The sequence below is a fragment of the Periplaneta americana genome, chromosome 17 (genome assembly GCF_040183065.1).
Source record: "Periplaneta americana isolate PAMFEO1 chromosome 17, P.americana_PAMFEO1_priV1, whole genome shotgun sequence".
NCBI classification, from domain to species: Eukaryota; Metazoa; Arthropoda; class Insecta; order Blattodea; family Blattidae; genus Periplaneta; species Periplaneta americana.
Genome location: NC_091133.1, coordinates 9,950,206 through 9,970,365, shown reverse-complemented (window position 1 = coordinate 9,970,365; position 20,160 = coordinate 9,950,206). Strand labels below are relative to the sequence as shown.

Genomic DNA, 20,160 nt, shown 5'->3' with positions numbered 1-20,160 from the left:
TTGATCTGAACAAATATAAATTTTCATTCTGAAAAGAAATTTTAATATGTTACATTTATTCAGATCAAATTTCTGCACATTTAGAGGACAGAACTAAAGTTCTTTCAATCATATATTATCATAATAGAATGCTGTCTTAAATGGACCAAGTGTAATGGGAATTCAATCAATGACTTTCTCAAAACATGCTCTAAAATGTTTCATATAAAACATTTTTTTTCCTCAAAAAGGAAGCAAAAACGAGTAAAATTGTATTGAACTTTTTTGTTTAAAATATCACAAAGAATAGCCCTTTGCAATTAATGACATCACTTACGGTTCTCCCTGTGTATCATCATGAAAAGTTTATTCCGCAAAAAGTTGGAGTTTATTTTTAAATTTACTTTATACTTCCTATCGAAGTAAGAAATACTCGTAATAATTATACCACCAACCGAACCGTGTACGACAGCTCACCTAGTTGTACAACCTTCTACAGTACCGTGATTCTTCGCCATTCGCCATCTTGAAGTCAGCGCTTGTGCAAATTCCCTATTCCCCTTCCTGTTTGGCAGCATGAATTATGGATAGAGCAACTACCGTGAGACAGACGATTCACTCAGGAAACTTGCACTGATAGGCAAGGTTGTCTGATAGGTAGACGGGAAACTCCGTCGGCACAGGCAACGTCGTCTCTTTGGTACTCAGGAAACTCCCATGGGACAGGCAAGGTCGTCTGATTGGAACACTTAGGAAAATTGTTGGTACAGTTGTCAAAACATAAAGTGGCCGCTCTCTAGAAGCAAAGTTCCCTTCGGGTATCTTTGCTACAATTCGGAGACAGGCGATGTTACCTGTTGTTGAACTACGTTGCCTGATATCTACAGTTATAATTAAAGTATTCTGTATGTTACTTTATAACGTAATGGTAGTGTTCTGGCCTGGTATTCGTGAGGTCCTGCATTCAAACACAATCTAGTGCTTTTTATATTCTTTTTTGTTTTGTTTTTAAGAGAAAGAGAGAAAATATACATAATTGCTCCTGTCTCTTTTATGATTATTTTAATTATTAACATTAGGTTCATGAATGTATTATGCCATGACTTTATCATTATTTATTATGGCATGGCTGTAAATGGAAAGAAAAAAAGATTTTATTCTCAGCAAAAATAACTTTCGTGGCATAAACAAAACAAACTTACTGGCGTCTGCCTTAGAACATTCAAACAATTAAGCGTTCAACAAACAAAACAAAAAGGCACGATTCAATATTTAGTCCATCTTCCCCACATCTCGTCACATCTTGCAGTCGAGTGGGCATGGAATCGACAAGTCCTTTCAAATAGCAACTGTTCTCAGTCACGATATTCCAGGCATCCTGGACATAAGTAAATGTTCTGCCCATGGGCAGGTCTTTCACTGCAAACCCAGTATTCTCCAATCTTTCCTTATTTTCTGCCTTCCTCTTAGTCTCTGCATATGATGCACATATCTTAATGTCGTCTATTATTTGATAATTTCTTCTGCCATGAACTCTTCTCCCGTTCATCATTCCTTCCAGTCCATCCTTCAGTAGGCAGTTTCTTCTCAACCACTGTCCCAACCAATTCCTTTTTCTCTTTCTAATCAATTTCAGCATCATTCTTTCTTCACCCACTTTTTCCAACACAATTTCATTTCTTATTCTGTCTGTCCACTTCGCACACTCCATTCTTCTCCACATCCATATCTCAGATGCTTCTATTCGTTTCTCTTCATTTCGTCGTATTGTCCATGTTTCTTCCCCATGCGTATACTGAAATTTTCCCAATTATTATCAGTAATATGAAATAACCACATACAAATTATGTGGAATTATGTAAACACGTATAACTCATGTTGAATTGTGAGGTTAAATCCGACCAGGTAGCCTGCTTTTCTCTTAGAGAACTTCCGTCAGTACTTTTATTCTCTAATATGAATGCAGAATTGCTGACGAGTTGTAAAAGAATTCCCACTTCGAACTGTGAGAATTTCGGTGCTCTTTTTTTCTTCCATGATTATTGAAACTTGTTATTTGAAAAGTGCAAGGATGTTTGAATCAGTCTGACAAACAAAAACGAAGCGATAATTGACAGAGTGCGTTCGTTCGCTGTTTTATACGCGGTAACCTAGCACTCAGATGATTCTTCTCAAGCAAGCGTACCGTCAGCTGACGGTACTGAGTTGATCGAGGGAAAATGTCGGTGCACCGCATCTGTAACTTGATCATTGTCAAGAATTAACCATGTTTCCGTGATTGCTGATAAACGGGCTAGATGATCGAGAATGGTGCACACGGCCTTAAGATGTGTTTGACAGGAAGATAGTGTTTCAAAAACATTAATTTTTACTGCTCCTAAACTTTCAAAATTAAAACCCACCAGAGTGAGTATCGTGGAAGAATTACGGCCTAGAGACGATGAAAAACGAGTTCAGTTTTGTAATTCGATTTTACAAAGTATTGTGGACGGTATTGTAGATTCTCATTTAATAATTTTTTCTGATGAGGGGTGGTTTCATTTACGAGGTCATGTTGCCTCACAGAACTATAGATATTGGAGTACAGAGCATCCCCATTTAATTCATGAGGTTCCATTGCACAACGAAAAGATTGGCGTTTGGTGTGCTGTTAGAGCGAAGCGAATTATTAGGCCCATTTTCCTTCAAGATACAGTAAATGCACAAAGATATCGCACTCTAATATTCGCGCCATTTTTCCAAATGTTATCAGATGATGAGAAACTAAATGGGTATTTCCAACAAGATTCAGTAACAGCCCATATAGCCCATGAATCTATGAACGACATAAGTGACTTTTTGCAGAAAGAATTATTTCTCAGGACTTATGGCCGTCACGTTCCCCCGACCTTACAGTGTGCGATTTTTATTTGTGGAGAACTCTAAAAACTAAATAATGTCTAAAGGAATAATCTTCACAGCATAGATGAATTGAAGGCGAATATAACAAGAGAGATTAGGAAAATTACCGAAGACGAAGGGCCAACTTATTCGTGTGAATGATAATTTTATTAAAAGATGCCAGAAATGTGTGGATTCAGATGGACATCACTTCCAACATCGCCTATAACAAGGTTAGTACTACATAGAAAAATTCTCGTGTGCATGCTATTAGTTTAGAAAGCGAAAGCTTACGGATAGACGATTCCCTCAAGCAACACCGCTGGCAGGCCGCTTTCCTGGCCCCACCCATAGGCGAACGCTCTGTACATATAGGCTGAGACTAAATCCAGTTCCAGAAAATTCAGTGGAAAAGTCAATTTCAGGATCTCATTTAGATCAGTAATTAGACCGTTGTAAGACATTGGTACTTTATTTTGACATTTGTTTCTCATGCATTGCAATATGTGCAGAATGACTTTTGATTGGAGTTATATTGAGTTCAGTCAAGATGACGTGCTGCTCACTGACAGTGGTTCTCATCAAAGTCATGCGGACAAGATACCACTTCACTCTAGCAGTGGGATTACTGCGTTTCAAATCTACACTTATACCATTACGAAGTATTGAAACATGTCCATTCTTAAACTTGGTCATAATAAGTTTTATTGCATGAAAAAATTAGACTAAGAACCTCATATTCCATTAATATATCAATTTAGAGGTACTATGTCTAGATTGCTGTAATCACTGCTGATTCTTGCTGCTGCCTTACCTCCGAATCTTATGATTACCACCATCATCATCATCATCATCATCATCGTAATCATCATCATCGTCATCATCATCATCATCAATACTGCTATCTTAGTCACCCAGTTTGATGACAACCTCTTCATCTACTTTCTCCACAACTCCTTGCTCCCATGCTTTCTGTATAAGGTCCCTTGTGTAACATACAATGTGGCGCCAATTATGTGGGGTGACTTATGACATGTTTTCTGCAGTCATTTTCCATATTTTGACAGGTGTGAATTTTGGTAAAATTATTGTTTGTCCCTACAGTTGTGCCGAACTCAGTTCCATTCCTTCGTATATGTAGTGATAGTGCAGTGGTCGAAAACATTATGCCTCACTTCTCGAGCAAGGCTATCAATTTTTTTATATTGGTGATTTGAGATTAATGTATCTTTACCAACTGCAATAATTCGGCTTTCTTTAATAATCAATTCAGGGCACATTATGCCGTGAAGCCCGTAAGTAATGTCTGCCTTTCTCTTTGCCTTCGTTGGTAGCTTGTCGACTTATGTAGAGTGGTAGGGGGCATTGCGAATAACAATTATTTGAGGCGAAAGTATTTTAGGCAACAGTTTTGCTTAAACCATGAAATGTAATGGCTAACGTCCATATCCTCTTGGTAATCACAGTTTTCTTAGAATGAAATGCAGTGGATAGCGTCTGTATCCTCTTGGTAATCACCAGTCTTCTTAGAAACAAATGCAATGGGTAACGTCCATATCCTCTTGGTAATCACCAACCTTGTTAGAATGAAATGCAGTGGGTAGAATCCATATCCTCTTGGTAATCACCAACCTTGTTAGAATGAAATGCAGTGGGTAGAATCCATATCCTCTTGGTAATCACCAACCTTGTTAGAATGAAATGCAGTGGGTAGAATCCATATCCTCTTGGTAATCACCAACCTTGTTAGAATGAAATGCAGTGGGTAGCCTCCTTACCCTCTTGGTAATAACAAGTCTTGTTAGAATGAAATGTAAGTGGTAGTGTCCATATCCTCTTGGTAATCACCTGTATTCTTAGAATGCAGTGGGTAACGTCCACGTCCTTTTGGTAGTCACCAGTCTTGTTAGAATGAAATGCAATGAGTAGCCTCCTTATCCTCTTGGTAATCTCCAGTCTTGTTAGAATGAAATGCAATAGGTAGCCTCCACGTCCTCTTGGTAGTCACCAGTCTTGTTAGAATGAAATGCAATAGGTAGCCTCCACGTCCTCTTGGTAATCACCAATCTTCTTAGAATGGAATGCAATGGGTAGCCTCTATGTCCTCTTGGTAATCACCAATCTTAGAATGAAATGCTGTGGGTAGCCTCCACGTCCTCTTGCTAATCACCAATCTTAGAATGAAATGCTATGGGTAGCCTCCACGTCCTCTTGGTAATCACTAATCTTAGAATGAAATGCTATGGGTAGTCTCCACGTCCTCTTGCTAATCACTAATCTTAGAATGAAATGCTATGGGTAGCCTCCACGTCCTCTTGCTAATCACCAATCTTCCTAGAATGAAATGGAATGGGTAGCGTCAATTTCCTGTTGGTAGTCACTAGTCTTCTTGAAGTAAAATGCCGATAATATAATTTCCGCCAATGCAGTAACAGAACACACATGACTAACGATGGCACAACCATCTTTCTCAGTTGACATCCCTGAGTCATGGATTTAGTGCCATCGGTCCATATTTTACGAGAACTGTGATTTGAATTTACCCACATTTCGTCTGTAAAAGTGACGTTTTTAGTGTCCACTGGCATCATTTTTCTCAGGAATCTACAGCGCCATAAAACAATGTCTTATTGTTCAATGAACACATTCCAGCCACGGTACTTCTTATACTTAAAATTAATTTTACTAAAAAGAGATATGAACTTATTTTTCGTACCACCAAAGAGAACTGCTTGGTTAAGGGTTATTGTAATTCTGTATTTTTTTTTAGAATATCTCTGAGCATAATATTGATATATGTATCAGTGTGTGTGCGTGCGTGTGTGTGTTAGAGAGGTTTGTTATTTGATTGATTTTTTGTACATTTTCAGTTCTTTCCTTTGGTTCGCAGTTTATTTTCTTAATTACCGACTGTCCGTATTTCTCTCTCCTGATTTAATAAATCGTGCATTTGTTCACTGCATACTCATCAGCTTTCTTTGCACTGCTTGTGTCAAAGGTAATTAACTACTATTATTTTTACATTCGTTTTCGAAGTAATGGTTAATCATAAGAATTATTTCTCTACTTTGCAAACGAATAATCTTCCCGACTTCTGTGTGACATTAAGTTATTATGTTCAAAACTCTATAATACCACTGCACTACTGTCTGATTGGTCCACCACCTGCTGCTACAACTGCATTTACTGCTGGCTTCATTGGGAGAGAATTAGCAGGACGGCTTGTGTGTGATAATTTGTTATTTTTCTTTTACTGTATTATAAAATGAGAGATGCTGAGACAGGTTGAACTTTCCAGCTCATTCCCTGTTATTTTCATGCTGGACAAAGACCAACGAACACTGATGCAGATATTTACAGAATAAAAACAGCAATAATAAATCAATTTATTACAAAAAAATTTGTGTCGCCTGGGTGACACAGTCGGTATGGTGCTGTGCCCGAGGTTATGGGTTCACTCTCGACCTAAATCGATAGTACTTAAGAGTACTTAAATGCGACAGGCTCATTCTAATAGATTTACTGGCATGTAAAAGAACTGTGGTACGAAATTTCGACACACTGGCAATGCTGATTTAACCTCGGCAGTTGCGAGCATCAAATAAGACATGATTTAAAAAAAATAATAATGTGTTTTCTAACGTACTGTAGTGTTTCTTCAGGTTCCGAAGCGCTTATTCGATCTGTGTCTTGTCCCCAGAATTCAAGCGTAAAGGAATGACAGAAAGTACACTGTTTTATGATGGTAAATCAGTTGCTCTTCAATGGATGCCCTCACCCTGTAGAATCTGACAATGAAAAATAATGCAATTTTGCCAAAAAAAAAAAAAAAAAAAGAAAAGATGTTTTCTTATTCAACAACAAAATACATTACCGTATGATTTATAAGTCAATTAAACGACATGAAGAGTCAGTAATGGGATTGTACATTGAATCCATAATTAAAGCAGCACTAGGGGCACAATACCTCGCCTCTTTGTCAGTTTCTGCAAGAAGTTCCAGCTGAACAACGACTTCATTCGTGATGTTTCCCTTGCCACTATCAGAGGATCACTTGCCATTTTAAAATACCATCTGTACTTTGTTTCCTAAAAAGGGAGAATTTTGCTCGAATGTCTAATCTGTTTGTTTACTATGTTTAGGCCTGTTATATGCATGCTATTATCTTTCCTGTACTTAATTTTCCCTTTTGTTCGTTCCCCTTCTTTCTCTTTTGTGGTCTGTTTTTGTTTTCATATGTTTATTATGCTTTGTCCAATGAGGCAGTCCCGTCATTGGGAAAGCTAAAAGAGTGTCTTTGAATGTGTATGAATTGTGGAAACATATATATGAAAAGCAGGAGCAATTCCAGATAACCTACGCAAATCAGTAGTGTCTAGATTGAAGCTTTATACTGGACGTGATCACCTCTCCACACAATTACTATACTTCCTTCAAGAAACTTATTCTTTGTAACTACCCCAGTGAACAATAGAGGACAACACCTCGAAGTCTGTACAGCAGTTGAATGAGTAACGTCCTTAGTTACAAAGTACTGTAGGCTACTGGACAGCAAGACTGCTAATGGCTTCCTTGTCAAACACAGAACACTATAAAACTGAAGTTTATTCTTTAAAGATTTTAAAACTATTAATTTTTTCTCTGTGTGTTTTACGCCTTTCCTTGATGAGATATATTTTTTAAATTTTTATGTTGCATTTGATGGTGCCACATGGTTCACATTATTATACTCAAAATATCATGTTTCTAATTTGAAGTTGTTAACACAGTATTTCATAATGGGTGAAAGGATGCCTACACTCTCGGGTCAATTCTATGTTGTTAGCTCAGTAACAGATCGTTTATCTCACTTGCGAATGGAACACTTTTATTATGTACTTTTATATACTGTATTATAGCCTTTTATTCACATAATTCTCTTCATGCATTGAGTAATATAAAAGTTTTTGCCTGTTGATGATTTTGGCATAGGATACATTTTTCCAAGCAAGAAATGGATTCGGAACACCTCAAAATCTGTGCTTCAGTGGCTGGTCATGATAATATCTTTGAAAAATATTGGAGTGCAAGAGGTCAAATGACTTTATTGTCAAACGCCTGGCATTAGAAAACAACAACAACTACAACAATTTTCCAAGCGACAAGTAAGGCTACCCTTTTCATTGTCCGTGATGAAACAAAAAATAATAGAATTTGAAATTCTTACCGTATCAAGACAATGAGCCATATCGAATGCTATGTCAATGGTACTCTAGTCTAGCCATGAAACAGTGTAACATCTGTGACCACTTATGTATATGTCATCGTACTATCGGGGACTGGAATGCTTTACCAATAACGAAAAATTTATTTAAAAATAGGCTTAAAGACTTTATTAATAGATGGTCTTGTTATTTGAAGTGTTGCATCAGTGAAGAAGTGTGTTGTGTCAGTGAAGTGTGTTTGTTTCAGTAAAGTTTTATAGTTTATAGTGGTATTTGAACAGTGAAATTTTCTGAAGTGTTGGTGAAATCAGGATAGTGTTAGTGAAATTGTCGTAGTTCCAGTGCAGTGAGTGAGTTGACAGCGAAATGAAAGGTACTTGTGCATGTATGAACTTATCATACTCGTGGGTTTTTGTTCGAACTTAGGGTTAAGGTATTTTAAGTGATGGTGCTTCATTTAATGAGGAATGCTCCTTGTTAATATTATTACACTATTGTTATTTATTATTATTATTATTATTATTATTATTATTATTATTATTATTATTATTATTATTATCATCAGCGCTTTTTTCAGCTGGAATGGTCCGGAACACGTTCCGGTAAACTTTTTGCCATTACAAATTCCGAGATATATTTTATAAGCGAAATTGAAAATTAAAATTGCCACCACTGCCGAGTCCAAGAGTTCACATTTTCTCACTATTATCGTTGGTGCAAAAGTAACTCATGCAATCTAGTGCTGCCATCTTCCGTTATTGATCCTGAAACTATAGCTCGAAATCGCAGAATTTCCATTATGCTTAAAATCGATGAGCTCCGTTTGGAACTTATTGTAATATAAGGTATGTAGGCCTAATATTTTTAAACCTAAGTTTTTGTTGTACAATGTGATCGAGTGATAGAGTTCCGGTAAACTTTTTTCCAGAAAAAAAAGCACTGATTATTATTATTATTATTATTATTATTATTATTATTATTATTAATTTATTATTAATTTTGTTTTTTATTAATTGTCATTTTGATTGTAATTATACCACTGCCACCGGGAATTTTCCCATCTGCAGTATGAATACATACATACATGCATACATTCTACTTAGAGGACCTTGCCATCGTCTGTTGAATATTGTGTAATCAGTGACTATATGTAGTCATCCCGTAGACACTTATTAATGGAGAAAAAGGACTGCGAGGTCTCCTAATTAGAATATATACATATCTCAGTTAACATATCTCTAGAACTGCTGTTAAAATGGCCATAAAGTTATTGAAATATGCTCTCCTGCATAGGTATATAACCTATATATATATATATATATATATATATATATATATATATATATAGTGAATTTTATTAGTAACAACAATGTAATTTATTCGTCACAACAATAATTCCTTTCTACAATTCACCTTAAATGCTCTCGTCAACAATAGAATTTTCACTCAACACATTATTCGTTATAGCACTCCACTGACGGCAATGACAATTTACTTGGACTATTACGAACAACAATGAACTGTTAATCTCAACTAATTTTACAAAGCACTATTTACAAATCAGAACTATCAGTTCTCAGTTCACAGTTCTTCTAGCTCAGTCACTCGAGTTCACAGTATCTCGAACCACAGACCTTCAGAGACAGTTCACTGTACTCGAACTCAGGTCCCTCCAACTGCGGTCCACTGCACTCGAACTCAGGCCTTCGGATGCTGACGCAGTTGCGGACGCACACTCGAGTCGAACTCCGGTACACAAGACTGGCTTGCTTGCTCTGGCTTTCTCACTGACTGGCTGACTAATCAACTGAAAACTGCTGTCGTTCCTTCGCGTCCGTAATTTATAACCACAGCGACGTAGCCTCGAAAGTTCGAATTCGCGATTCTTCCACTTCGACGGATTTCTCGGCCTCTCTAGGCAAGCAGAAGATGCGCGCGCAAACTCCCTCGCCACGTAGGCCCTTTCCCCTTCTCTCCGCCGCGCGCCATCCCAAAGTGCTCCATGAAGCCCGCGTCGGCTCACGCGCGGTCTGCTCTCTTGCGGGACGCTGGTCGTGAGTTCGAATCTCACGTCGCTGTCATATATATATATATATATATATATATATATATATATATATATATATATATATGTATAAAATGCAGATAGTAGGCCAATGACAATGCAAAGGAGGAGAGTTGGGCTGGCACTGTGGATCAGGTCTCGGCATAGCTCGGCATAGAGCACTCATTGCGCCAAGCTGAGGGTCCTGGGTTCGATTCCCGGTGCCAGAACAAATTTTTCTCCATTAATAAGTATCTCTGACCACGCTCAATGGCGCTACAATTGCGTATAAAACTGGCCATGCTGCACTGCCTTTCAGTTGTATCTCGGCATAGCTACAGGCCTTGCCACCACTCGTGTACTTTGTAATCGTGATTTGATTATTAAAATAACATGAGATTCATAGGATGCGCCTTCACTAAACCATCTTAAATTTTTTTTTTTTGCGAGCCCGTACTAATTTTTAAATGTCGCTTAGAGAGGAAATATATTGCATGCATTTTATTAACTATTTCTCATATCATAGATCCCTGCAATGACACGAAAACATGTAATGTTGTTTGACGCCCTTAGAACTCAAGTGTAGTAGAAGTTGACAGCTGTTGCGATAAAGATTGAAGAATTTATAGAAATGTTATAGAAATCATTAATTTTAAAGGAGTATTAATATACTTCAATATGGACAAGAATTGAACCTGTGAAGTGGAAGGACAGAATAAGAAATGATACTGTGTTGGAAAGAGTGGGTGAGGAAAGAATTATGTTGAAACTGATCAGGAAGAGGAAAAAGAATTGCTTGGGTCACAGGCTAGAAGAAACTGCCGACTGAAGGATGCACTGGAAGGAATGGTGAACGGGAGAAGAGTTCGGGATAGAAGAAGACATCATATTATAGACGACATTAAGATATATTGATCATATGAGGAAACGAAGAGGAAGGCAGAAAATAGGAAAGATTGAGAAAGCTGGGTTTGCAGTGAAAGATATGCCCTTGGGCAGAACACTAGATGAATATAATATACTTCGACTTTTGTCTTGAACCTTGCCAACTAATCAACCTAATATAAATATATATATATATATATATATATATATATATATATATATACGTTTGTTTACTTTTTAAAGATAGTGTTGATGTTCTTTTATTGTTCTTTAGTCATTATTGCTCCATTAAATGTGCATTTTCTTCACAGCATTGCAGTTACCCGTGACACTCAAGTGCCAGCTTACAGCGACACAATTTTACAACATAAGAAGCCGTTCAGTTGTGATATTTCTCAACAGTCTTTTTCGCATTGTGTACATCTTGGAAAGTACGCTACCATGCACACCGACGAGAAACCATTCAAGTGTCACGTGTGTGAGAAGAGTTACGCACATTCGTCAAATCTCGGCAGGCACGTACGGATACACACTGGCAAGTTGCCTTACGAATGCAAAGACTGTGGGAAAAACTATGCCTACATTAGCCAACTCAAAAAGCATTCACGCGTACATACTGGCGAGAAGCCATATAAGTGTGTTGACTGTGGCAAAAGCTATCCGCATGCTACCCAACTAAAAGAGCATTCACGCTTTCATACAGGCGAACAGCCATTCAAATGTGACGACTGTGACAAAAGGTATGCGTACTCAAGCCACCTCAAAAGACATACACGATTACACACAGGCGAAAAGCCATATAAGTGTTATGACTGTGGGAAAACTTTCACGGATTCGAGTACACTTAAAACGCATATACGTGTACACACGGGCGAGAAGCCATATAAATGTCGTGATTGTGGGAAAAGTTTCACGTGCTCGAGTCATCTGAAAAGACATACGAGTGTACATACAGGCGAAAAGCCATATAAGTGCCATGACTGTGGGAAGTCCTTCACTGATTCGAGTCAGCATAAAAGGCATTCACTCATACACACAAGTGAGAGGGTATATAAGTGCCATGGCTATTGTAAAGCCTTCACTGACTCTAGTCAACTCAAAATGCATAAACACTAGCGAGAAGCCATATACGTGCCATGACACTTCTCGTACACGCGGGAAGTTGCTGGAATTGAACGACTACGTAAGTTTGTACGCAATTAGAGTTCATTACGTGCGTATGCACGCTTACATACCTGCGAGAAGCCATATTCGTGCGGTTTCTCTCGTAAGTACTAATCTTGCCCGTGAGATTTAAAATGCCATTAAACCTTATTATAAACCCCAAAAGGTTTTGTACTGCGATGTGAGAGTAAATTGTTACTCACGTTCGGGATGTTTTAAATTCTTTGCACGGTTACAGTCAGATGACAGGCCATTTTGAGACAATGTTTCTGGAAAGAGGTGGGTTCTGCAATTTACATATCATTAAATTTCTGCCATAATATATCTTAGAAGTTTTGTGTGTCTTTGAAATAGAAAAGAAATACGCATATCTTAGGAAGAGATCCATGCGGATATGTTTTGCTATGCTTTTGTTTAGTAGCATGTAAATGCTGAGTTAGAACAGTGGGAGAAAAAGATTTTGAAAGAATGCTATTAGAATTGAGCCGTGTATCACGTCTCAATCGTGCTAGGAGTCTACTCTAGCACCTTCAATTTCGCTTCGACGCCATCTTACTGTCAGCGCCCTCTTTTCCGTGCATATTCCTTTTATACTTCCTGTGTGTCGCCGCGTCATAGGCTGCGCTGGAGATGGGGAAGAAAAATTGTTTTCCTAATAGCTGCTTTGAGATCAAGAAAATTGTTTCGTCATGGTAACATCGGAAATTTTAGGAGATTAGATACTTCGGAAACTTTCTTCGTCGTGTTAACATTGGAACATTGAGAAAAGCCGCGTCGTGTTAGTATGAATCTAGCAAAGTTCCACATTGTCGGTGATTTATATTCAGGCAAGACCGTTCCTTTATATTTGGTTATTATTAGCGTTCAGTTTGTCAATTTAGATTTGGTGTACGACAGCGTTTTGATTATTAAGCAATGTTTGGTTAGCAGTTTTGTATTGCGTAGCGAGTTTGCTTCCGGGTATATTAACGAGATTAGTGAATGCTTGAATTGTAACTCGTGGAATATTCCGGAAGATATTCTTGAGGCGAATTATAGATCGCCATAATTAGTTGGGTTATATGGGATTTTGCGAATGGATTTCGCAAATTAGGCTACGCGTTCATGTGTATGAGGATACGCGAGTTTTGAAGTTAGTCAATGTCGGATTGTGTGGGTTATACATCCGTGTTTATATTGTATTGTAATATTTCGGGATTTATTTGCGAACATTGCGACCAGTAAAAGTAATTGGCTATCGTATCACATCTACTATTAAGTTCAGTAACGTTAAATTGGCCCTCTTGCCTAGTTTATTTCCGTGATAGTGTTCCTCTTTCCCTCTCTGCATTAATTATTATTTAATATTATTATTATTATTATTATTATTATTATTATTATTATTATTATTATTAGTGTGCTGGTATGTTGTGCGGATGTGTGTTTGACGTTTGAGTTTCGTATTGTAATTTAATAAATATGATTTATTGTGATGTAATAGCTGGGTTTATATTTAATTTGCGTTTCAATTCTGTATTAAAGTAATTCTGTATTGGCGTCTCGCATATTGCCTTCTGCAGTAGGGATTAATGTTCAGTTAAATTGGAAGTTGAATGGAACATTTTCTACGACATTTATGTAGGCCTATGGATACATTTAAATTGATTGAGATATTTGTATGGAGATGGCACTTAATTTTGATTGTATCATATAGCAGAAATAGCACGCAGGATTGACTTCAACTATCTGTGATATTCAGATTTTCAACACATTTGCTATCTTTATTTATGTTTCAGAATTTCTTTGTAATCGTCCTTTATATTAATCTCATTATTGTTTGTTATACCTCATCTATTCATTTGTAATTTGTCTAAAGATTCACCATTCAGTCAATTATATTGTTTGTTACAGAAAATATGCATTTATTATTGTAATTATTCGATTGTCCTATGCACTTAGCTTCCGCTGTGCCCACCGATCGACTCAGTGCACGTTTGCAACCTGACGAGTGGCGCTTCACAATTGATATTGGAATGGTAATAGTTCATATGTTTTAGCCAAGCGGTGTAATTGGTGCAGAATGCATAATACATTTATGATGTTAAGATGTATTTCTTGTATACTGTTAAAGTACCTTTCAAATGCAATTGAAGACCTCAATTGACAAACATCACAAATCCATTTAAGTAAATTGTTCGGGATAGCAAGGAAACTACATATGCTTGCCATATAAAATTATTGAAATAAATATTTGTGTGATTTAAAAAGAAAGGCTTAGAGTCGAACTTCGGATAATCTTTTTTACAGGATACCAACCTATGCAGAAAAAAACATGTATATGTGTATATTTATTAGCACTGCAAATGGCTATACTCCCAATGGCAGCGCAGTGATATACACTCCTCAAAATAAAAAAGTTGTCATGTTTTTGATTGTTATATTTCTTGTGCAGAAAATAATTTTTACAAAATGATTTAACAGAAAAAAACATCGTAGATTATTGCAAACTCCTACAATAGAATACTCAAATCAAACGTTTAGTCCTCATGTTAAGAACAAATAGTTGAAAATGAATGAAAATGAAATTTGTAAACATTGTCTCAGTCTCAGTAATTTGTTTCCTCCTCTTTCTCGAATTACAGCATTACAGCGATTTGACATACTTCTGATTAGCCTGCGAATGTTAGGTTGTGGAATTCCTTGCCACTCTTCTTGTAGAGCCTCCTCTAACAGTTGGAGCGTTTGTGGCGGATGTGACACTTTTAAACCCATAGATGTTCTATTGGATTAAGGTCCGGACTGCAGGGAGGCCACTCCAGAACGTTGATGTGATATTGAATAGGAAAATATTTTACACGCCGAGAAATATGTATGGGAACGGGTGTTGTTATGGACGAGTAAAAATTCTTCCGTACGTTCTGCTACAAGTCATACATGGGGATTAAGAATTTCATTCACCTGTCAGACCCTGATTTCTCCTGCAAATCACTACAAGCTTTGTTCTCATGTCGAACGTAATCCCTCTGCAGAGCATAAGTGAACCTCCTCCAAACGGAACTCTTTCAGTAACTACATCTTCAATATGACGCTCTTCCTGTCGTCTCCACACACCAACACATGCATCATTGGCAAATAGAGGAATTTTCGTTTCATCACAAAAAATGACTCATCTTTAGTCTAGCAATTGCCAATTTCTCTGTTCCTCTGCAAAGCGTAGTCTCCTCGGTTGTTTGTGTCGCCATGTTAAGCGTGGCACTTTTTTCGACCTTCTGCATGTGAAATTGTTTTCATGCAGTCTATCACGTATTCTTTGGTCACTCACTCTTTTTCCTGTAGTGTTCTGAAAACCCTCTTGGAATTCTCGTGCCATACGCCTGTGGTTTCTTTTTGCAAGAAGACTCAAGTAACGATCTTCAGCAGGATAGTTTTTCTTCTGAGACCTGACCCTACCTTCCATGTTGTAGTGTGTCCTTCATTATACCTTTTCCATAATTTGGAAACAGCATTCTGACTTACTGCAAGTTGTCTAGCTATGTATCACTGTGAGTGCCCTTCTTGAATCATAGTAACTCCTCAGCTTGCTTCCTCCACTGTCAAACGCCTGTTTACCCTGTTCTCAATATGAACGTGTGTTGCCATGCCTATACACACCTGTACTGTGTCCCTACCGATAGAAACAAGATGTTCTCTCATTCTGTTTTGGGCAGTGTTTGCTTTGACTCCCTCCACTGATAGTACCTCAAACTGCCAAAGGTCACAAATCATTTACCCTACGTAAATATAGACTGCATTTCACTTTTGGAAGAAAAATATTTAACTATCTATTGTGTGTTTCACGATACATTTATCCGAACTTGTGACAACTTTTTTATTTTGAGGAGTGTATAATACAATAACATTACAATAAATTACAGTAATTACAGCTGTAATATGATATAGAGTTGGCCATGGTTGTTATAGAGATGTGGTTATTGATTTGTACCAATTGTTAACCTTGTTCTTTTTTTATTTAAATGTTCATGTTAAAACATGGTGGCAGATTGAACTTATAAAATGTCTATACAATTGACAAGGATAGAGAATGCAAACATGGAAGGATCACAGTGTCTATTCCTGAAAAATTTTATTTTAATGCAGAAGAATGGCAGAGGTGGATATGTAGATATGAAAAGTTCAGGAACGTCATTGTGATAATTAAGAAACCTAATAAAAAACAAATTGGTCATCTGATTTATACAATGGGAGATGAAGCAGAAATAACATTAGAATACTTTAATGAAGCAGACAGATGTAAATATAACATTATAGTGAACTGTTATAGAAATATTTTCTGTTCAAAGAAGAATATTATTTTTGATCGAGCGCAATTCAATTTAAGGACGCAGAATGTAGGTGAGTCTGTTGATGAACTCATAACAGATTTATACATATTATCAAAGAATTATGACTTAGGTAATTTGAAAGAAAAATTGGGATCGCATTATTGTGGGAATATTAGACAATAATTTATCACAAGTGTTACAGATGCATCAAACATTATCTTTAACTGCTTGTATATTTAAAGTTCAGCAAGCAGAGCGATTTAAAATACAACAGTGGGTCATCCGCCCAGACAATATAGAGAGTGCAGATATTGGATTGCTAAAGAAAAAGGGAAAAAGCAGGCTATCGAACCAAAGTAACTGTATGTATTGTGGGTCAAGTAATAGACACGAAGACAAACGGAAATGTCCAGCTCGATTCAGGGAATGCTACAAATGTCATGCAAGAGGACATTTTGTGGTTGTATGCCGCAAAAATATAGAGGAAGTAACGGCAGAGGTTGAGCAGGTAAATCACTATTTACAGATATTAAAGTCAAGTGGTGGTGTATATAAACCATGGAAAATATGAGTTGAAGTTTCTCGTAAGCCAGTGGAATTTAAAATTGACACAGATGCTAATGTAACTGTTTCATGTTTGAGGAATTTTCGGAGATTGCTCCATCATATCACACTGCAGCAAACTGCTGCTAAACTGTTTAGACCAACCAAGAATCCAATTCAACGAATAAGGATATTTTCTGCTGAAATGAAGTATGAAGATAAAACATTTTTTGAAGATATTTTTGTAATTGCAGTAAGACAGGACCCTTTGTTGGGAAGGCCGGCTGTTGAAAAAATATCATTGTTTCAAAAATAGATCACTTGGTAGAAGCAGAATCGATCAATGATAAATATCCAAAATTATTTGATGGGCTTGTGGAATCCTTGTGATATTGACTATTATAATAAAGAGAACGACACATGCGAGTGAACACGCAAGATGAGATAGGGCTCCAAAACGAGTCGAAAAAGCAGGATGATAGTACAGATTTACTGGCCACTGCTGGGACGATAATTTTTTTAATATGTTATTTTTACGTCGCTCTATCAACCATTAGGTTATTAGTGGTCTCATGGAATTTGTAATAGCGAGTTGGCATTTGACGAGAGAGGCCGAGGATTCCACATAGATTACCTGACATTCGTCTTACGGTTGAGCAAAAGCTCGGAAAAACACAACCAGGTAATCAGCCTCAGTGGGAATCAAACTCACGCTTGAGCGCAACTGCAGTACTGCCTGAGCACGCCGGTGGCTTCTGGCAGGTTAAAGACCACTCTTGAACAATGTGAAATCAAATCATTTTGTGTTTTCCTTCCATCGAAAATGAAACCATATCGTGCGACTACTAGGAAAGGGGTTCAGCTAGCTATTTAAGACATTCAGGTGAAAGTAAAACGAAACTTCTTTGAAATGCGAACTTACTATAGACAAGAACATTTTCATTCATCTGCACCTTCATTTCATATGTCTTCTTCCCAAATGCGTTATCCTAGACAACCTACTCAACCAATTACTGCCTCAACTTTCTATGCTTCAGCTCCCGAACCACCACAATGTCCTCTGACTCAAGAGTCTTCTCAAGGCGACCTTTCAATGACAAAATCTCCAATTCCATTTTTATTACACTAATACCTGTCACTTTCGGATTTGAATCAAATTCTCTTAGCTCTCTTCAACATCATCGAGCTAAAACACCGTCCACAGAATTTTCATGACATAGGCTACTCCGATATACAAAACCAGCACATTTAATATCTTCAATTTTTTCTTATTATTATTTTTAATAAATTGAATAACAATTTTTGTAGTATTTGTTGTATGTATTTTTCATTCTTGTGCTTTATGTTAAAATATTTTTTTTGGCTGATTTAAAATATTCGTTTTTACTATACACTTAAATTGAAAGAAACATCATGAGACAATCATATTTTGATTACTCGAAAAAGAAAATATTTGTAGTTTTATTACGTGTTTCTTTATTACAGTGCGATTTCGAAATAATATTGATTTTTCTTGGTATGATATTGTAAATTTTACACAACAGTGTGACTTTTATTTCTACTTTAACCACACACCCGTCAACAATGGGTATTCCACTCAACACAGCAACACAGTAATCGTTATTGCACTCCACAGAACGACAATGACAATTCACGTGTATTATTGAGAAGAATAACAATGTACTCCTAATAGCAACTAATGTTCACAAAGCACTATGTACAAAACAAAACTGTCAGTTCTCAGTTTCGTTCGTCTTGGCTAGTTCTTCTAGCTCACTCAAGTTCACTGTACGTCGAACCCAAGCCTTCCAGATTCACTTCAGTGCAGTTCGAACCCAAGCCTTCTAGATACAGTTCACTGCACTTCGAACCCAAGCCTTCCAGATAGTTCACTGCACTTCAAACCCAAGCCTTCCAAACGCGGTTCCCTGCACATCGAACCCCGCCCTCCAGATGTGGCTGACTGAAGACTAACTAGCTCTCTCTCGCAGCTGACTGACTGACCTCTCGTCGCACCTCACGGTGTTATTTATTTACCACCATCTTCTAGAATGTTCTGCGTCGCGAAGCCTCAGGAACCCACAAGAATCGGCGTCCAGATGCTTCCTTACTTCCGTCCCCTTCGCTCTGCGCCGGTACCACAGTTTTTTCCCCCCTCGCTCCGCGCAGCGCCTACCGAAGCCCGAGTTTCGCTTGCCCTGCTCTCCCTGCTGGATGCGCGCGCACACCCCCGAAGCAACCAGGATTTCCAGAACGCCACATTATATCGAATTTTTTAACTTTGTCTCATTGTTTCATTAACTTATTTGTACTGCAATTAAAATATCCCCATTAAAGAATCACATCATGTTGGTACTATGATTTAACTCATATTGATATTATCTTTTAATGAGCTGACGATTGCTGGGCAAACTTCTGGAATTACCTATTTATTTAGTTCGATACCCTGTTTTGAAATTCGCAAAAAGTATTGAAGACTTGTAAACGAATCCCCTTTCACCAAGAATTAAAGTCAGTGGGAACCTGGAATATTGACATACAGACAGTCAACCAAAAATAGTGTTTTACATACTTTGTTAATTACACAATAACATTCTTCAAAGGATGAATAAAATATACTGTCCTATCTTGACTTGAGATTGGTTCTCGCATGTTGGTCGTTGCTTTTTTAAAGTTTGGCCCAATTTTCATCAATAATTCTCCAATCTGGTGGAAATCATCCAAGTACTCCTAAGGTTTTTATACTGGCTGCTGATTTCTTGAAAGTTTATAGCACTTAATAAATTACTCCTTAGCCACTTCTTGTAGCTACGTCTCCATAGGTCTACGTTTCTTTCAGTTGAAAATGTATGCTATTACTACCAAAGCGTAAATAGCAGATAGCAAAGCTTCCTTGTTTTCCATTCCATGGTCGTACATTGTGCGAGATAGAATGGAACTAGAAAAGTGTTCGAGGTATGGGCGCTACTCAGATGGTTCGTATCGTGGGCTACGCTTGTTCGAGAGTGCACAATAATTTACTCCGTGCATTACATGTAATGCCAAGCTACTGCGACGGCGCGTCCGTGTGTACCTGGCCTTACCTTTCACAGCAGACACTGCTTGCTTTATTTCTTTCTCTCTCTCTTGGACTGTCATTTCCACAAAAAGAAAACCTATG

General features: G+C 37.4%; 1 protein-coding gene across 1 annotated transcript in view; it reads left to right on the top strand.

Annotated features, from left to right (window-relative positions):
- Positions 1-20,160, top strand: part of LOC138693302 (zinc finger protein 235-like) — a 103,502-nt gene that overhangs the window by 25,670 nt on the left and 57,672 nt on the right. The gene's annotated exons all lie outside the window — the stretch shown is intronic.